We start from the raw sequence: 19,065 nt of genomic DNA, 5'->3' as shown, positions 1-19,065 counted from the left end.
TCCACAACCCCAGCAGATATGCTCCATACCCGCATCAGGATAAAACGTCACTGATCTCCCACAGAGAAGAGATGACTCCACAACCCCAGCAGATATGCTTCGTACCCGCATCAGGATAAAACGTTACTGATCTCCCACAGAGAAGAGATGACTCCACAACCCCAGCAGATATGCTTCATACCCGCATCAGGATAAAACGTTACTGATCTCCCACAGAGAAGAGATGACTCCACAACCCCAGCAGATATGCTTCATACTCGCATCAGGATAAAACGTTACTGATCTCCCACAGAGAAGAGATGACTCCACAACCCCAGCAGATATGCTTCATACCCACATCAGGATAAAACGTTACTGATCTCCCACAGAGAAGAGATGACTCCACAACAACAGCAGATATGCTTCATACGCGCATCAGGATAAAACATTACTGATCTCCCACAGAGAAGAGATGACTCCACAACCCCAGCAGATATGCTTCATACCCGCATCAGGATAAAACGTCACTGATCTCCCACAGAGAAGAGATGACTCCACAACCCCAGCAGATATGCTCCATACCCGCATCAGGATAAAACGTCACTGATCTCCCACAGAGAAGAGATGACTCCACAACCCCAGCAGATATGCTTCATACCCGCATCAGGATAAAACGTCACTGATCTCCCACAGAGAAGAGATGACTCCACAACCCCAGCAGATATGCTTCATACCCGCATCAGGATAAAACGTCACTGATCTCCCTCAGAGAAGAGATGACTCCACAACCCCAGCAGATATGCTTCATACCCGCATCAGGATAAAACGTCACTGATCTCCCTCAGAGAAGAGATGACTCCACAACCCCAGCAGATATGCTTCATACCCACATCAGGATAAAACGTCACTGATCTCCCTCAGAGAAGAGATGACTCCACAACCCCAATAGATATGCTTCATACCCGCATCAGGATAAAACGTTACTGATCTCCCTCAGAGAAGAGAAGACTCCACAACCCCAGCAGATATGCTTCATACCCACATCAGGATAAAACGTTACTGATCTCCCTCAGAGAAGAGATGACGCCACAACCCCAGCAGATATGCTTCATACCCGCATCAGGATAAAACGTTACTGATCTCCCTCAGAGAAGAGATGACTCCACAACCCCAACAGATATGCTTCATACCCACATTAAGATAAAACGTTACTGATCTCCCTCAGAGAAGAGATGACTCCACAACCCCAACAGATATGCTCCATACCCGCATCAGGATAAAACGTTACTGATCTCCCACAGAGAAGATTTGACTCCACGGCCCCAGCAGATATGCTTCATACCCGCATCAGGATAAAATGTTACTGATCTCCCACAGAGAAGAGATGACGCCACAACCCCAGCAGATATGCTCCATACCCGCATCAGGATAAAATGTTACTGATCTCCCACAGAGAAGAGATGACGCCACAAACCCAGCAGATATGCTTCATACCCGCATCAGGATAAAATGTTACTGATCTCCCACAGAGAAGAGATGACTCCACAACCCCAGCAGATATGCTTCATACTCGCATCAGGATAAAACGTTACTGATCTCCAACAGAGAAGAGATGACTCCACAACCCCAGCAGATATGCTCCATACCCGCATCAGGATAAAACGTTACTGATCTCCCACAGAGAAGAGATGACTCCACAACCCCAGCAGATATGCTTCATACCCACATCAGGATAAAACATTACTGATCTCCCACAGAGAAGAGATGACTCCACAACCCCAGCAGATATGCTTCATACCCGCATCAGGATAAAACGTTACTGATCTCCCACAGAGAAGAGATGACTCCACAACCCCAGCAGATATGCTTCATACCCGCATCAGGATAAAACGTTACTGATCTCCCACAGAGAAGAGATGACTCCACAAACCCAGCAGATATGCTCCATACCCGCATCAGGATAAAACGTTACTGATCTCCCTCAGAGAAGAGATGACTCCACAACCCCAGCAGATATGCTTCATACCCGCATCAGGATAAAACGTTACTGATCTCCCACAGAGAAGAGATGACTCCACAACCCCAGCAGATATGCTTCATACCCGCATCAGGATAAAACATTACTGATCTCCCACAGAGAAGAGATGACTCCACAACCCCAGCAGATATGCTTCATACCCGCATCAGGATAAAACGTCACTGATCTCCCACAGAGAAGAGATGACTCCACAACCCCAGCAGATATGCTTCATACCCGCATCAGGATAAAACGTTACTGATCTCCCACAGAGAAGAGATAACTCCACAACCCCAGCAGATATGCTTCATACCCGCATCAGGATAAAACGTCACTGATCTCCCTCAGAGAAGAGATGACTCCACAACCCCAGCAGATATGCTTCATACCCGCATCAGGATAAAACGTCACTGATCTCCCACAGAGAAGAGATGACTCCACAACCCCAGCAGATATGCTTCATACCCACATCAGGATAAAACGTCACTGATCTCCCACAGAGAAGAGATGACTCCACAACCCCAGCAGATATGCTTCATACCCGCATCAGGATAAAACGTCACTGATCTCCCACAGAGAAGAGATGACTCCACAACCCCAGCAGATATGCTTCATACCCGCATCAGGATAAAACGTTACTGATCTCCCACAGAGAAGAGATGACTCCACAACCCCAGCAGATATGCTCCATACCCGCATCAGGATAAAACGTCACTGATCTCCCACAGAGAAGAGATGACTCCACAACCCCAGCAGATATGCTTCATACCCGCATCAGGATAAAACGTTACTGATCTCCCACAGAGAAGAGATGACTCCACAACCCCAGCAGATATGCTTCGTACCCGCATCAGGATAAAACGTTACTGATCTCCCACAGAGAAGAGATGACTCCACAACCCCAGCAGATATGCTTCATACCCGCATCAGGATAAAACGTTACTGATCTCCCACAGAGAAGAGATGACTCCACAACCCCAGCAGATATGCTTCATACTCGCATCAGGATAAAACGTTACTGATCTCCCACAGAGAAGAGATGACTCCACAACCCCAGCAGATATGCTTCATACCCGCATCAGGATAAAACGTTACTGATCTCCCACAGAGAAGAGATGACTCCACAACAACAGCAGATATGCTTCATACGCGCATCAGGATAAAACATTACTGATCTCCCACAGAGAAGAGATGACTCCACAACCCCAGCAGATATGCTTCATACCCGCATCAGGATAAAACGTCACTGATCTCCCACAGAGAAGAGATGACTCCACAACCCCAGCAGATATGCTCCATACCCGCATCAGGATAAAACGTCACTGATCTCCCACAGAGAAGAGATGACTCCACAACCCCAGCAGATATGCTTCATACCCGCATCAGGATAAAACGTCACTGATCTCCCACAGAGAAGAGATGACTCCACAACCCCAGCAGATATGCTTCATACCCGCATCAGGATAAAACGTCACTGATCTCCCTCAGAGAAGAGATGACTCCACAACCCCAGCAGATAGGCTTCATACCCGCATCAGGATAAAACGTCACTGATCTCCCTCAGAGAAGAGATGACTCCACAACCCCAGCAGATATGCTTCATACCCACATCAGGATAAAACGTCACTGATCTCCCTCAGAGAAGAGATGACTCCACAACCCCAATAGATATGCTTCATACCCGCATCAGGATAAAACGTTACTGATCTCCCTCAGAGAAGAGATGACTCCACAACCCCAGCAGATATGCTTCATACCCACATCAGGATAAAACGTTACTGATCTCCCTCAGAGAAGAGATGACGCCACAACCCCAGCAGATATGCTTCATACCCGCATCAGGATAAAACGTTACTGATCTCCCTCAGAGAAGAGATGACTCCACAACCCCAACAGATATGCTTCATACCCACATTAAGATAAAACGTTACTGATCTCCCTCAGAGAAGAGATGACTCCACAACCCCAACAGATATGCTCCATACCCGCATCAGGATAAAACGTTACTGATCTCCCACAGAGAAGATTTGACTCCACGGCCCCAGCAGATATGCTTCATACCCGCATCAGGATAAAACGTTACTGATCTCCCTCAGAGAAGAGATGACTCCACAACCCCAGCAGATATGCTTCATACCCACATCAGGATAAAACGTCACTGATCTCCCTCAGAGAAGAGATGACTCCACAACCCCAACAGATATGCTCCATACCTGCATCAGGATAAAACGTTACTGATCCCCCACAGAGAAGATTTGACTCCACGGCCCCAGCAGATATGCTTCATACCCGCATCAGGATAAAACGTTACTGATCTCCCTCAGAGAAGAGATGACTCCACAAACCCAGCAGATATGCTTCATACCCGCATCAGGATAAAACGTCACTGATCTCCCTCAGAGAAGAGATGACTCCACAACCCCATCAGATATGCTTCATACCCGCATCAGGATAAAACGTCACTGATCTCCCTCAGAGAAGAGATGACTCCACAACCCCAGCAGATATGCTCCATACCCACATCAGGATAAAACGTTACTGATCTCCTCCCACAGAGAAGAGATGACTCCACAACCCCAGCAGATATGCTCCATACCCACATCAGGATAAAACGTTACTGATCTCCTCCCACAGAGAAGAGATGACTCCACAACCCCAGCAGATATGCTCCATACCCGCATCAGGATAAAACGTCACTGATCTCCCTCAGAGAAGAGATGACTCCACAACCCCAACAGATATGCTTCATACCCACATTAGGATAAAACGTTACTGATCTCCCACAGAGAAGATTTGACTCCACGGCCCCAGCAGATATGCTTCATACCCGCATCAGGATAAAACGTTACTGATCTCCCTCAGAGAAGAGATGACTCCACAACCCCAGCAGATATGCTCCATACCCGCATCAGGATAAAACGTCACTGATCTCCCTCAGAGAAGAGATGACTCCACAACCCCAGCAGATATGCTTCATACCCACATTAGGATAAAACGTTACTGATCTCCCACAGAGAAGAGATGACTCCACAACCCCAGCAGATAAGCTTCATACCCGCATCAGGATAAAACGTCACTGATCTCCCACAGAGAAGAGATGACTCCACAACCCCAGCAGATATGCTTCATACCCGCATCAGGATAAAACGTTACTGATCTCCCACAGAGAAGAGATGACTCCACAACCCCAGCAGATATGCTTCATACCCGCATCAGGATAAAACGTTACTGATCTCCCACAGAGAAGAGAGGACTCCACAACCCCATCAGATATGCTTCATACCCGCATCAGGATAAAACGTCACTGATCTCCCACAGAGAAGAGATGACTCCACAACCCCAGCAGATATGCTTCATACCCACATCAGGATAAAACGTTACTGATCTCCCACAGAGAAGAGAGGACTCCACAACCCCAGCAGATATGCTTCATACCCGCATCAGGATAAAACGTCACTGATCTCCCTCAGAGAAGAGATGACTCCACAACCCCAACAGATATGCTTCATACCCGCATTAGGATAAAACGTTACTGATCTCCCACAGAGAAGAGAGGACTCCACAACCCCAGCAGATATGCTTCATACCCACATCAGGATAAAACGTTACTGATCTCCTCCCACAGAGAAGAGATGACTCCACAACCCCAGCAGATATGCTTCATACCCGCATCAGGATAAAACGTTACTGATCTCCCACAGAGAAGAGATGACTCCACAACCCCAGCAGATATGCTTCATACCCGCATCAGGATAAAACGTTACTGATCTCCCACAGAGAAGAGATGACTCCACAACCCCAGCAGATATGCTTCATACCCGCATTAGGATAAAACGTTACTGATCTCCCACAGAGAAGAGAGGACTCCACAACCCCAGCAGATATGCTTCATACCCTCAACAGGATAAAACGTTACTGATCTCCCACAGAGAAGAGAGGACTCCACAAGCCCAGCAGATATGCTTCATACCCGCATCAGGATAAAACGTTACTGATCTCCCACAGAGAAGAGATGACTCCACAACCTCAGCAGATATGCTTCATACCCGCATCAGGATAAAACGTTACTGATCTCCCACAGAGAAGAGATGACGCCACAACCCCAGCAGATATGCTTCATACCCGCATCAGGATAAAACGTTACTGATCTCCCACAGAGAAGAGATGACTCCACAACCCCAGCAGATATGCTTCATACCCGCATCAGGATAAAACGTTTCTGATCTCCCACAGAGAAGAGATGACTCCACAACCGCAGCAGATATGCTTCATACCCGCATCAGGATAAAACGTTACTGATCTCCCACAGAGAAGAGATGGCTCCACAACCCCAGCAGATATGCTTCATACCCGCATTAGGATAAAACGTTACTGATCTCCTCCCACAGAGAAGAGATGACTCCACAACCCCAGCAGATATGCTTCATACCCGCATCAGGATAAAACGTTACTGATCTCCCACAGAGAAGAGATGACTCCACAAGCCCAGCAGATATGCTTCATACCCGCACCAGGATAAAACGTTACTGACCTCCCACAGAGAAGAGATGACTCCACAACCGCAGCAGATATGCTCCATACCCGCATCAGGATAAAATGTTACTGATCTCCCACAGAGAAGAGATGACTCCACAACCCCAGCAGATATGCTTCATACCCGCATCAGGATAAAACGTTACTGATCTCCCACAGAGAAGAGATGAGTCCACAACCCCAGCAGATATGCTTCATACCCGCATCAGGATAAAACGTTACTGATCTCCCACAGAGAAGAGATGACTCCACAACCCCAGCAGATATGCTTCATACCCGCATCAGGATAAAATGTTACTGATCTCCCACAGAGAAGAGATGACTCCACAACCCCAGCAGATATGCTTCATACCCACATCAGGATAAAACGTTACTGATCTCCCACAGAGAAGAGATGACTCCACAACTGCAGCAGATATGCTTCCTACCCGCATCAGGAAAAAACGTTACTGATCTCCCACAGAGAAGAGATGACTCCACAACCCCAGCAGATATGCTTCATACCCACATCAGGATAAAACGTCACTGATCTCCCACAGAGAAGATTTGACTCCACGGCCCAAGCAGATATGCTTCATACCCGCATCAGGATAAAACGTTACTGATCTCCTCCCACAGAGAAGAGATGACTCCACAACCCCAGCAGATATGCTTCATACCCGCATCAGGATAAAACGTTACAGATCTCCCACAGAGAAGAGATGACTCCACAACCGCAGCAGCTATGCTTCATACCCGCATCAGGATAAAACGTTACAGATCTCCCACAGAGAAGAGATGACTTCACAACCCCAGCAGATATGCTTCATAACAGCATCAGGATAAAACGTTACTGATCTCCTCCCACAAAGAAGAGATGACTCCACAACCCCAGCAGATATGCTTCATACCCGCATCAGGATAAAACGTCACTGATCTCCCACAAAGAAGAGATGAGTCCACAACCCCAGCAGATATGCTTCATACCCGCATCAGGATAAAACATCACTGATCTCCCACAAAGAAGAGATGACTTCACAACCCCAGCAGATATGCTTCATACCCACATCAGGATAAAACGATACTGATCTCCCACAAAGAAGAGATGAGTCCACAACCCCAGCAGATATGCTTCATACCCGCATCAGGATAAAATGTTACTGATCTCCCTCAGAGAAGACATGACTCCACAACCCCAGCAGATATGCTTCATACCCACATCAGGATAAAACATCACTGATCTCCCTCAGAGAAGAGATGACTCCACAACCCCAGCAGATATGCTTCATACCCGCATCAGGATAAAACGTTACTGATCTCCCACAGAGAAGAGATGGCTCCACAACCCCAGCAGATATGCTTCATACCCGCATCAGAATAAAACGTTACTGATCTCCCTCAGAGAAGAGATGACTCCACAACCCCAGCAGATATGCTTCATACCCACATCAGGATAAAACGTCACTGATCTCCCTCAGAGAAGAGATGACTCCACAACCCCAGCAGATATGCTTCATACCCGCATCAGGATAAAACGTTACTGATCTCCCACAGAGAAGAGATGACTCCACAACCCCAGCAGATATGCTTCATACACGCATCAGGATAAAACGTCACTGATCTCCCTCAGAGAAGAGATGACTCCACAACCCCAGCAGATATGCTTCATACCCGCATCAGGATAAAACGTCACTGATCTCCCTCAGAGAAGAGATGACTCCACAACCCCAGCAGATATGCTTCATACCCGCATCAGGATAAAACGTCACTGATCTCCCTCAGAGAAGAGATGACTCCACAACCCCAGCAGATATGCTTCATACCCGCATCAGGATAAAACGTCACTGATCTCCCTCAGAGAAGAGATGACTCCACAACCCCAGCAGATATGCTTCATACCCACATCAGGATAAAACGTTACTGATCTCCCTCAGAGAAGAGATGACTCCACAGCCCACACAGATATGCTTCATACCCGCATCAGGATAAAACGTCACTGATCTCCCTCAGAGAAGAGATGACTCCACAACCCCAGCAGATATGCTTCATACCCGCATCAGGATAAAACGTTACTGATCTCCCTCAGAGAAGAGATGACTCCACAGCCCCAGCAGATATGCTTCATACCCGCATCAGGATAAAACGTCACTGATCTCCCTCAGAGAAGAGATGACTCCACAACCCCAGCAGATATGCTCCATACCCGCATCAGGATAAAACGTTACTGATCTCCCACAGAGAAGAGATGACTCCACAACAACAGCAGATATGCTTCATACCCGCATCAGGATAAAACGTTACTGATCTCCCACAGAGAAGAGATGACTCCACAACCCCAGCAGATATGCTTCATACCCACATCAGGATAAAACGTTACTGATCTCCACCCTTGGAGAAGAGATGACTCCACAGCCCCAGCAGATATGCTTCATACCCACATCAGGATAAAACGTCACTGATCTCCCTCAGAGAAGAGATGACTCCACAACCCCAGCAGATATGCTTCATACCCACATCAGGATAAAACGTTACTGATCTCCACCCTTGGAGAAGAGATGACTCCACAGCCCCAGCAGATATGCTTCATACCCGCATCAGGATAAAACGTCACTGATCTCCCTCAGAGAAGAGATGACTCCACAACCCCAGCAGATATGCTTCATACCCGCATCAGGATAAAACGTTACTGATCTCCACCCTTGGAGAAGAGATGACTCCACAGCCCCAGCAGATATGCTTCATACCCACATCAGGATAAAGCATTACTGATCTCCAACCTTGGAAAAGAGATTACACCACAACCCCAGCAGATATGCTTCATACCCGCATCAGGATAAAACGTCACTGATCTCCCTCAGAGAAGAGATGACTCCACAACCCCAGCAGACATGCTTCATACCCGCATCAGGATAAAACGTTACTGATCTCCACCCTTGGAGAAGAGATGACTCCACAGCCCCAGCAGATATGCTTCATACCCGCATCAGGATAAAACGTCACTGATCTCCCTCAGAGAAGAGATGACTCCACAACCCCAGCAGATATGCTTCATACCCGCATCAGGATAAAACGTTACTGATCTCCACCCTTGGAGAAGAGATGACTCCACAGCCCCAGCAGATATGCTTCATACCCACATCAGGATAAAGCATTACTGATCTCCAACCTTGGAAAAGAGATTACACCACAACCCCAGCAGATATGCTTCATACCCGCATCAGGATAAAACGTCACTGATCTCCCTCAGAGAAGAGATGACTCCACAACCCCAGCAGACATGCTTCATACCCGCATCAGGATAAAACGTCACTGATCTCCCACAAAGAAGAGATGAGTCCACAACCCCAGCAGATATGCTTCATACCCGCATCAGGATAAAACGTTACTGATCTCCCTCAGAGAAGAGATGACTCCACAACCCCAGCAGATATGCTTCATACCCGCATCAGGATAAAACATTACTGATCTCCCTCAGAGAAGAGGTGACTCCACAACCGCAGCAGCTATGCTTCATACCCACATCAGGATAAAGCGTTACTAATCTCCAACCTTGGAAAAGAGATTACACCACAACCCCAGCAGATATGCTTCATACCCGCATCAGGATAAAACGTCACTGATCTCCCTCATAGAAGAGATGACTCCACAACCCCAGCAGCTATGCTTCTTACCCACATCAGGATAAAACGTTACTGATCTCCACCCTTGGAGAAGAGATGACTCCACAACCCCAGTAGATATGCTTCATACCCGCATCAGGATAAAACATTACTGATCTCCCTCAGAGAAGAGATGACTCCACAACCCCAGCAGATATGCTTCATACCCACATCAGGATAAAACGTTACTGATCTCCCTCAGAGAAGAGATGACTCCACAACCCCAGCAGATATGCTTCATACCCACATCAGGATAAAACATTACTGATCTCCCTCAGAGAAGAGATGACTCCACAACCGCAGCAGCTATGCTTCTTACCCACATCAGGATAAAACGTTACTGATCTCCACCCTTGGAGAAGAGATGACTCCACAACCCCAGCAGATATGCTTCATACCCACATCAGGATAAAACGTTACTGATCTCCTCCCTCAGAGAAGAGATGACTCCACAACCCCAGCAGATATGCTTCATACCCGCATCAGGATAAAACGTCACTGATCTCCTCCCTCAGAGAAGAGATGACTCCACAACCCCAGCAGATATGATTCATACCCACATCAGGATAAAACATTACTGATCTCCCTCAGAGAAGAGATGACTCCACAACCCCAGCAGATATGCTTCATACCCTCAACAGGATAAAACGTTACTGATCTACCTTGGAGAAGAGATGACTCAACAACCCCAGCAGATATACTTCATACCCACATCAGGATAAAACGTCACTGATCTCCTCCCTCAGAGAAGAGATGACTCCACAACCCCAGCAGATATGCTTCATACCCTCAACAGGATAAGATTTTACTGATCTACTCCCTCAGAGAAGAGAGGACTCCACAACCCCAGCAGATATGCTTCATACCCGCATCAGGATAAAACGTTACTGATCTCCACCCTTGGAGAAGAGATGACTCCACAACCCCAGTAGATATGCTTCATACCCGCATCAGGATAAAACGTTACTGATCTCCCTCAGAGAAGAGATGACTCCACAACCCCAGCAGATATGCTTCATACCCGCATCAGGATAAAACATTACTGATCTCCCTCAGAGAAGAGATGACTCCACAACCGCAGCAGTTATGCTTCTTACTCACATCAGGATAAAACGTTACTGATCTCCACCCTTGGAGAAGAGATGACTCCACAACACCAGCAGATATGATTCATACCCACATCAGGATAAAACATTACTGATCTCCCTCAGAGAAGAGATGACTCCACAACCCCAGCAGATATGCTTCATACCCACATCAGGATAAAATGTTAAAGATCTTCTCCCTCGGAGAAAAGATAACTCCACAACCCCAGCAGATATGTTTCATACCCCGATCAGGATAAAACGTTACTGATCTACCTTGGAGAAGACATGACTCCACAACCCTAGCAGATATGCTTCATACCCGCATCAGGATAAAACGTCACTGATCTCCTCCCTCAGAGAAGAGATGACTCCACAACCCCAGCAGATATGCTTCATACCCACATCAGGATAAAATGTTAAAGATCTTCTCCCTCGGAGAAAAGATAACTCCACAACCCCAGCAGATATGTTTCATACCCCGATCAGGATAAAACGTTACTGATCTACCTTGGAGAAGACATGACTCCACAACCCTAGCAGATATGCTTCATACCCGCATCAGGATAAAACGTCACTGATCTCCTCCCTCAGAGAAGAGATGACTCCACAACCCCAGCAGATATGCTTCATACCCACATCAGGATAAAATGTTAAAGATCTTCTCCCTCGGAGAAAAGATAACTCCACAACCCTAGCAGATATGCTTCATACCCGCATCAGGATAAAACGTCACTAGTCTCCACCATCAGAGAAAAGATGACGCCACAACCCGAGCAGATATGCTTCATTCCCACATCAGGATAAAACGTTACTGATCTCCTCCCTCAGAGAAGAGATGACTCCACAACCCCAGCAGATAAGCTTTATACCCGCATCAGGATAAAATGTTACTGTTCTCCCTCGCAGGAGAGATGACTCCACAACCCCAGCAGATATGCTTCATACCCGCATCAGGATAAAACGTCACTGATCTCCCACAGAGAAGAGATGATTCCACAACCCCAGCAGATATGCTTCATACCCACAGAAGGATAAAACGTTACTGATCTCCTCCCTCAGAGAAGAGATGACTCCACAACCCCAGCAGATATGCTTCATACCCGCATCAGGATAAAACGTCACTGATCTCCTCCCTCAGAGAAGAGATGACTCCACAACCCCAGCAGATATGCTTCATACCCGCATCAGGATAAAACGTCACTGATCTCCTCCCTCAGAGAAGAGATGACTCCACAACCCCAGCAGATATGCTTCATACCCACATCAGGATAAAACGTCACTGATCTCCTCCCTCAGAGAAGAGATGACTCCACAACCCCAGCAGATATGCTGCATACCCACATCAGGATAAAACGTTACTGATCTCCCTCGCAGGAGAGATGACTCCACAGCCCCAGCAGATATGCTTCATACCCACATCAGGATAAAATGTTACTGATCTCCCTCGCAGGAGAGATGACTCCACAACCCCAGCAGATATGCTGCATACCCACATCAGGATAAAACGTTACTGATCTCCCTCAGAGAAGAGATGACTCCACAACCCCAGCAGATATGCTTCATACCCACATCAGGATAAAACGTTACTGATCTCCCTCAGAGAAGAGATGACTCCACAGCCCCAGCAGATATGCTTCATACCCACATCAGGATAAAACGTTACTGATCTCCCTCAGAGAAGAGATGACTCCACAACCCCAGCAGATATGCTTCATACCCGCATCAGGATAAAACGTTACTGATCTCCTCCCTCAGAGAAGAGATGACTCCACAGCCCCAGCAGATATGCTTCATACCCACATCAGGATAAAACGTTACTGATCTCCCACAGAGGAGATTTGACTCTACGGCCCCAGCAGATATGCTCCATACCCACATCAGGATAAAACGTTACTGAACTCCTCCCACAGAGAAGAGATGACTCCACAACCCCAGCAGATATGCTTCATACCCGCATCAGGATAAAACGTTACTGATCTCCTCCCTCAGAGAAGAGATGACTCCACAACCCCAGCAGATATGCTTCATACCCGCATCAGGATAAAACGTTACTGATCTCCCACAGAGAAGAGATGACTCCACAACCCCAGCAGATATGCTTCATACCCACATCAGAATAAGACGTTACTGATCTCCTCCCACAGAGAAGAGATGACTCCACAACCCCAGCAGATATGCTTCATAACCGCATCAGGATAAAACGTTACTGATCTCCTCCCACAGAGAAGAGATGACTCCACAACCGCAGAAGATATGCTTCCTACCCGCATCAGGAAAAAAACGTTACTGATCTCCCACAGAGAAGAGATGACTCCACAACCCCAGCAGATATGCTTCATACCCACATCAGGATAAAACGTTACTGATCTCCTCCCACAGAGAAGAGATGACTCCACATCCCCAGCAGATATGCTTCATACCCACATCAGGATAAAATGTTACTGATCTCCTCCCACAGAGAAGAGATGACTCCACAACCCCAGCAGATATGCTTCATACCCGCATCAGGATAAAACGTTACTGATCTCCCACAGAGAAGAGATGACTCCACAACCCCAGCAGATATGCTTCATACCCGCATCAGGATAAAACGTTACTGATCTCCCACAGAGAAGAGAGGACTCCACAACCCCATCAGATATGCTTCATACCCGCATCAGGATAAAACGTCACTGATCTCCCACAGAGAAGAGATGACTCCACAACCCCAGCAGATATGCTTCATACCCACATCAGGATAAAACGTTACTGATCTCCCACAGAGAAGAGAGGACTCCACAACCCCAGCAGATATGCTTCATACCCGCATCAGGATAAAACGTCACTGATCTCCCTCAGAGAAGAGATGACTCCACAACCCCAACAGATATGCTTCATACCCGCATTAGGATAAAACGTTACTGATCTCCCACAGAGAAGAGAGGACTCCACAACCCCAGCAGATATGCTTCATACCCACATCAGGATAAAACGTTACTGATCTCCTCCCACAGAGAAGAGATGACTCCACAACCCCAGCAGATATGCTTCATACCCGCATCAGGATAAAACGTTACTGATCTCCCACAGAGAAGAGATGACTCCACAACCCCAGCAGATATGCTTCATACCCGCATCAGGATAAAACGTTACTGATCTCCCACAGAGAAGAGATGACTCCACAACCCCAGCAGATATGCTTCATACCCGCATTAGGATAAAACGTTACTGATCTCCCACAGAGAAGAGAGGACTCCACAACCCCAGCAGATATGCTTCATACCCTCAACAGGATAAAACGTTACTGATCTCCCACAGAGAAGAGAGGACTCCACAAGCCCAGCAGATATGCTTCATACCCGCATCAGGATAAAACGTCACTGATCTCCCACAGAGAAGAGATGACTCCACAACCTCAGCAGATATGCTTCATACCCGCATCAGGATAAAACGTTACTGATCTCCCACAGAGAAGAGATGACGCCACAACCCCAGCAGATATGCTTCATACCCGCATCAGGATAAAACGTTACTGATCTCCCACAGAGAAGAGATGACTCCACAACCCCAGCAGATATGCTTCATACCCGCATCAGGATAAAACGTTTCTGATCTCCCACAGAGAAGAGATGACTCCACAACCGCAGCAGATATGCTTCATACCCGCATCAGGATAAAACGTTACTGATCTCCCACAGAGAAGAGATGGCTCCACAACCCCAGCAGATATGCTTCATACCCGCATTAGGATAAAACGTTACTGATCTCCTCCCACAGAGAAGAGATGACTCCACAACCCCAGCAGATATGCTTCATACCCGCATCAGGATAAAACGTTACTGATCTCCCACAGAGAAGAGATGACTCCACAAGCCCAGCAGATATGCTTCATACCCGCACCAGGATAAAACGTTACTGACCTCCCACAGAGAAGAGATGACTCCACAACCGCAGCAGATATGCTTCCTACCCGCATCAGGAAAAAACGTTACTGATCTCCCACAGAGAAGAGATGACTCCACAACCCCAGCAGATATGCTTCATACCCACATCAGGATAAAACGTCACTGATCTCCCACAGAGAAGATTTGACTCCACGGCCCAAGCAGATATGCTTCATACCCGCATCAGGATAAAACGTTACTGATCTCCTCCCACAGAGAAGAGATGACTCCACAACCCCAGCAGATATGCTTCATACCCGCATCAGGATAAAACGTTACTGATCTCCCACAGAGAAGAGATGAGTCCACAACCCCAGCAGATATGCTTCATACCCGCATCAGGATAAAACGTTACTGATCTCCCACAGAGAAGAGATGACTCCACAACCCCAGCAGATATGCTTCATACCCGCATCAGGATAAAATGTTACTGATCTCCCACAGAGAAGAGATGACTCCACAACCCCAGCAGATATGCTTCATACCCGCATCAGGATAAAATGTTACTGATCTCCCACAGAGAAGAGATGACTCCACAACTGCAGCAGATATGCTTCCTACCCGCATCAGGAAAAAACGTTACTGATCTCCCACAGAGAAGAGATGACTCCACAACCCCAGCAGATATGCTTCATACCCACATCAGGATAAAACGTCACTGATCTCCCACAGAGAAGATTTGACTCCACGGCCCAAGCAGATATGCTTCATACCCGCATCAGGATAAAACGTTACTGATCTCCTCCCACAGAGAAGAGATGACTCCACAACCCCAGCAGATATGCTTCATACCCGCATCAGGATAAAACGTTACAGATCTCCCACAGAGAAAAGATGACTCCACAACCGCAGCAGCTATGCTTCATACCCGCATCAGGATAAAACGTTACAGATCTCCCACAGAGAAGAGATGACTTCACAACCCCAGCAGATATGCTTCATAACAGCATCAGGATAAAACGTTACTGATCTCCTCCCACAAAGAAGAGATGACTCCACAACCCCAGCAGATATGCTTCATACCCGCATCAGGATAAAACGTCACTGATCTCCCACAAAGAAGAGATGAGTCCACAACCCCAGCAGATATGCTTCATACCCGCATCAGGATAAAACGTCACTGATCTCCCACAAAGAAGAGATGACTTCACAACCCCAGCAGATATGCTTCATACCCACATCAGGATAAAACGATACTGATCTCCCACAAAGAAGAGATGAGTCCACAACCCCAGCAGATATGCTTCATACCCGCATCAGGATAAAACGTTACTGATCTCCCTCAGAGAAGACATGACTCCACAACCCCAGCAGATATGCTTCATACCCACATCAGGATAAAACATCACTGATCTCCCTCAGAGAAGAGATGACTCCACAACCCCAGCAGATATGCTTCATACCCGCATCAGGATAAAACGTTACTGATCTCCCACAGAGAAGAGATGGCTCCACAACCCCAGCAGATATGCTTCATACCCGCATCAGAATAAAACGTTACTGATCTCCCTCAGAGAAGAGATGACTCCACAACCCCAGCAGATATGCTTCATACCCACATCAGGATAAAACGTCACTGATCTCCCTCAGAGAAGAGATGACTCCACAACCCCAGCAGATATGCTTCATACCCGCATCAGGATAAAACGTTACTGATCTCCCACAGAGAAGAGATGACTCCACAACCCCAGCAGATATGCTTCATACCCGCATCAGGATAAAACGTCACTGATCTCCCTCAGAGAAGAGATGACTCCACAACCCCAGCAGATATGCTTCATACCCGCATCAGGATAAAACGTCACTGATCTCCCTCAGAGAAGAGATGACTCCACAACCCCAGCAGATATGCTTCATACCCGCATCAGGATAAAACGTCACTGATCTCCCTCAGAGAAGAGATGACTCCACAACCCCAGCAGATATGCTTCATACCCACATCAGGATAAAACGTTACTGATCTCCCTCAGAGAAGAGATGACTCCACAGCCCACACAGATATGCTTCATACCCGCATCAGGATAAAACGTCACTGATCTCCCTCAGAGAAGAGATGACTCCACAACCCCAGCAGATATGCTTCATACCCGCATCAGGATAAAACGTTACTGATCTCCCTCAGAGAAGAGATGACTCCACAACCCCAGCAGATATGCTTCATACCCGCATCAGGATAAAACGTTACTGATCTCCCACAGAGAAGAGATGACTCCACAACAACAGCAGATATGCTTCATACCCGCATCAGGATAAAACGTTACTGATCTCCCACAGAGAAGAGATGACTCCACAACCCCAGCAGATATGCTTCATACCCACATCAGGATAAAACGTTACTGATCTCCACCCTTGGAGAAGAGATGACTCCACAGCCCCAGCAGATATGCTTCATACCCACATCAGGATAAAACGTCACTGATCTCCCTCAGAGAAGAGATGACTCCACAACCCCAGCAGATATGCTTCATACCCGCATCAGGATAAAACGTCACTGATCTCCCTCAGAGAAGAGATGACTCCACAACCCCAGCAGATATGCTTCATACCCGCATCAGGATAAAACGTTACTGATCTCCCACAGAGAAGAGATGACTCCACAACCCAAGCAGATATGCTTCATACCCACATCAGGAAAAAACGTTACTGATCTCCACCCTTGGAGAAGAGATGACTCCACAGCCCCAGCAGATATGCTTCATACCCACATCAGGATAAAGCGTTACTGATCTCCAACCTTGGAAAAGAGATTACACCACAACCCCAGCAGATATGCTTCATACCCGCATCAGGATAAAACGTCACTGATCTCCCTCAGAGAAGAGATGACTCCACAACCCCAGCAGACATGCTTCATACCCGCATCAGGATAAAACGTCACTGATCTCCCACAAAGAAGAGATGAGTCCACAACCCCAGCAGATATGCTTCATACCCGCATCAGGATAAAACGTTACTGATCTCCCTCAGAGAAGAGATGACTCCACAACCCCAGCAGATATGCTTCATACCCGCATCAGGATAAAACATTACTGATCTCCCTCAGAGAAGAGGTGACTCCACAACCGCAGCAGCTATGCTTCATACCCACATCAGGATAATGCGTTACTAATCTCCAACCTTGGAAAAGAGATTACACCACAACCCCAGCAGATATGCTTCATACCCGCATCAGGATAAAACGTCACTGATCTCCCTCATAGAAGAGATGACTCCACAACCCCAGCAGCTATGCTTCTTACCCACATCAGGATAAAACGTTACTGATCTCCACCCTTGGAGAAGAGATGACTCCACAACCCCAGTAGATATGCTTCATACCAGCATCAGGATAAAACATTACTGATCTCCCTCAGAGAAGAGATGACTCCACAACCCCAGCAGATATGCTTCATACCCACATCAGGATAAAACGTTACTGATCTCCCTCAGAGAAGAGATGACTCCACAACCCCAGCAGATATGCTTCATACCCACATCAGGATAAAACGTCACTGATCTCCCTCAGAGAAGAGATGACTCCACAACCCCAATAGATATGCTTCATACCCGCATCAGGATAAAACGTTACTGATCTCCCTCAGAGAAGAGAAGACTCCACAACCCCAGCAGATATGCTTCATACCCACATCAGGATAAAACGTTACTGATCTCCCTCAGAGAAGAGATGACGCCACAACCCCAGCAGATATGCTTCATACCCGCATCAGGATAAAACGTTACTGATCTCCCTCAGAGAAGAGATGACTCCACAACCCCAACAGATATGCTTCATACCCACATTAAGATAAAACGTTACTGATCTCCCTCAGAGAAGAGATGACTCCACAACCCCAACAGATATGCTCCATACCCGCATCAGGATAAAACGTTACTGATCTCCCACAGAG

This window comes from Dendrobates tinctorius, unplaced genomic scaffold, assembly GCF_039654945.1.
Source record: "Dendrobates tinctorius isolate UK_male_01 unplaced genomic scaffold, ASM3965494v1 ptg000475l, whole genome shotgun sequence".
NCBI classification, from domain to species: Eukaryota; Metazoa; Chordata; class Amphibia; order Anura; family Dendrobatidae; genus Dendrobates; species Dendrobates tinctorius.
The sequence above is the reverse complement of the archived record's forward strand: the minus strand, read 5'-3'. Positions refer to the sequence as shown.